The following is a 3836-nucleotide window of genomic DNA, read 5'->3' on the forward strand; positions in this document are numbered from 1 at the left end:
AAAAAAAAAAAAAAGATGCAGCAACCATAATATATCTCCATGTATTGTGCTACTGTGATTGTTCAAGCAAAAGTGGAGAGGAAAAAAGCTGCTGCAATAGACTAACTGTGAAACTGTGATATTTTATAAAATAGAAGAAATTCAAGTGCTTTCTTTTCTTTCTATGGCCCTTTTTTTCTTTTGAAAAATCAATCTGAAATCTCAGATGCTGCCTCTCTCTTGCGTCCAAACTCCTTCCTTGTTTAATAAAGAAATATATGCTATAGGTCATAAGTTCTTTGGGATGCCAAAATTAACAGTCAAGTCTGAGGAGGTATGATGTTGGTATTATGCCTATTATTTTTTGAGAGCTGTTTTTAAAACAAGCCAATGCCCCGTTTATACTGTTGTATCAGCCTTTTAAAAGTCTTGTTTTTCTATGCCTGAAACTCCATTTTAATGCTATTTTCCACCTGAGCACTAAGTATACAGAACTTTATTTCATTTGAAAATGAAAGTGACAATGTGTGAGGTGTATGATTTACATTAAAAGAGGGGAGGGAATTGCTATACATATTAAAATTTTTAAAAGGTTTATAGTTACCACCAAACACTGATGAATGTGTGACCTTTGCCAGAGCTGTCAAGCTGGGAGGAAAAAGGTCAAGGACCTAGGACAATAACTCTTAGTCAATTTATTTTCGGTTGGTACAACACATCTCATGTGCAAAATGTAGTCCATCATAAACATCGTACAGATACACTAAAGAGCACTAATTTATCCTCAGAGACCCTGAAGACACGTCCTCCCCAGGGTTTGTAGAAATTTGTTTCGTGTGCTGTGAGTGGTTGATGTAGTCTTGTCATTGTTAATAACTTGTATGTGAACACTATTATTTGTACAGTTGAATTAATTTATTTTCAGACATCACCCCCTCCCCCCTTGGAAGAGTTCAAAGCACACCAAAGAATCATCATACATTTTGGTGAAAGATTATCATTTATGATCCATGGTTTATTTTAAAAAGAAAACAGGAAAAAAAAAATGTCAAAACTTACTTGAATGAACAATGTAATGTGAAAACCAAGACTCTTCCTGCATGTCTGTTTTGCATTGTGTTGATGAGATTATATATAGTTTATAGATAAATTACTAGTACAGTGCATGGTGCTGTCACTTCAAAAGCCTTTAAATGTTGTCTTCAGATTGTTACGGTGAATGCAAAACATGCCGACCCTCTTTTATAAAGACCATGAAACTTGAATATAAAATAATTGTACATTTAAAAGGTTTATTTGATTTTCATATTCACTTTCAAAGCCCTTTCCAATAGACAAAATAAGGTATGAACTTTGGGGGGGATAATTTATGTATTGTAAACTTATTAGAACAAAATATTCCTGATTTATAATGAGTTGTTTTATTTATACATCTTTTTCAATGGTAGTTTGCACTATATTATGCTACACGTTTATTTATTATTGAAACAAAGGAATATGTATTTTATGTATTTTGCCATGCATAGGTTGACTCTGCCACAGATTTACTGGTTCCTGACACACCCTGAAATAAAAACTTAAAATGTGTACCTCCAATAGAAAGAAAGCAAGAATGATGAAGTAATTTAATAAAGGTATTCTTCCTATGTATTGCTTATATTTTACATGATGGCATAGCAACCTTTTTTTTTTTTTTCCCAAACATCAGGTTGATGTAAAAGTTTAGATTCTTTTCCTTGGTCTCTTGATTTCTTAAATTCTCCCCAAGCAATAAAGTATTTTTACAACTTGGTTTAATTTAAAATTAATCTGGAAAATGCAATAAAAGTATGAAGACTAATCCCTGTAGATTGCAATATATGAGCATAAATCCTCAGGAGTTGCTGCATTCTTTGTTTTGTTAAACAGCCAACAGCAAATTAATCTTTAGTGACTCTAAAGATGAAAAGTGAATTTTAATATTTCTTTGGTCTTAGTCTCTTAAGTAAGTGGAAAGAATGAGGAAAGCTGGAGCAACAGTGAGGATTCCCAGACACAAAGAAGGTGAAAGCAGAATTGTTCAAGGGGCTGCGATGAGTGCTGAGTTAAACATCCTGAATGAAGTTGAGTAGTGGGCACCAAATTCTTAGGTACTGAGGGGATAAAAGTATAATTTTATTATGGATTATTTTGGGAATTGAGTGGATGTAAGGAACAGCTCAGGATTTGGAGGCAGGTATTAGGGAAAAGTTGGATTTATAGCAACATTCAAGTGGCTTAAACTATTTGGTTATCCACATTAACAAGGCTGAACATTTGCTTGTTTTTATCTTAGTTGATAGAAAACTGATAAAAGGCAAATAGTTAAACAATTGGAAGTAATGTCAATAAGAGTTTCTTCAAAAGGTTATAGTGGTTTTTAAAAGGTTTGTCAAGTGTAGTAAAGGTGAAACAGGTTGCAAAGAGTTGTTTTAAGCCGAATGACAATAACTACTACACGAAGAAAAACACTCATAAATGAGGGCCCCAATCAATGGGAAAACTTATAGCTCTCTAATGAAGTTTCTTGTGAAAAGAAGGGTGACACAAAGCCACCAAGACATGAATCATTCATGGGAAATATAAAAGATAAAAGATATCTGACAATGAGCAGAACCTTGTATAGAGTGTATAAAACAAGTTTCCCCTTCTTATTTTCTGCTTTAGAACGCACAATCTTCCACTCCCAGCGTTCTCTGTCCAGTCTATAGAGTTAAAATTGACCACTGCTCGTCCTGCGCCACTTCAAAGTAATTTAGTCCAGAACGGAAGGCTTGGCGCTTGGACAATCTTCATGGTGTGTTAAGATTTCTATGGCAATTGGCAAGCAAGACGTTCCCATCTGAAAATGTCTCAAAGAAAGCCACTTATTGACACTAAGTTGGCTATCATCAAAGACTTCATCTTTCCTAGGCAAAACGTGGTCCACACAAACACTTCAAATCATTCATCTATCTTTGTTTTCCAACCTAGGAGAATGTTCAAACACATGATTATTTGTAGTTTCTGTATACCTTTTTCCACACAAAATGTTCTTTGGTAAAGCTACTGCTCTAAAATCTAAAGTACTCAGAAATAGCTTGAGGGCAGGAATTATATTCTTGTGAGTTGGAGATGGCCACACAAGCGTGATTGCATTGGGACAGAAAAAGAGTAGGCCCAAAGCCCTTGGAAGTCAGGGCCAACTATCTACAGACATATATTTGTATTGCAATCTTACTCTTTATGTCATTCATTTTATGGAAGCCCTTAGAGATAATTGTAGTTTATTTATCAATCAACTATCTATTTCTATGAATAGGGCAAAGAAGATAAGAAATGTTTGCCAGAGTATTTTCTATTCCAGTTTGATAAGGAAAAGGGAAGAGGGGGGTTATGATCAAATGGTCACCCTAAGTCAGAGGAAAGGAAGGTAGAGATTACAAAGGAAACAAAACAACCCACACACTTATTAATACTTTCACACGTCATTTGTTTCTTGCCCACCCACCCCTAGTATACCAAAACAGGACACATGGCTACCGATACCCACCTTTCCAAGTCTGGATAGCCAAGGAGACACATAGTGAAAATACCTTGGAGTTGCCTGCACACTTCGCCTCTGTGAACAAAAACTCACATAAACTCACACCTCCTGTCTCCACACAAAACACTACAGAGCACACATTCACACAACACAAGTGCCTAATCGGGCAGGGAGTCAGGATTGCTATGGCAATGGGCAGAGCCAGGCTAGCCGCTGGCAGAGCGACCATTGCATTTTGAGCCCACTCTATTAAGATACAGTTGCACTGACCTTTACTTTCAGGCCATTATCAGTTCAGAAATTTTATATATAT

The sequence above is a fragment of the Orycteropus afer genome, unplaced genomic scaffold (assembly GCF_000298275.1).
Source record: "Orycteropus afer afer isolate SDZICR_OR568_19922 unplaced genomic scaffold, OryAfe1.0 scaffold00206, whole genome shotgun sequence".
NCBI lineage: Eukaryota > Metazoa > Chordata > Mammalia > Tubulidentata > Orycteropodidae > Orycteropus > Orycteropus afer.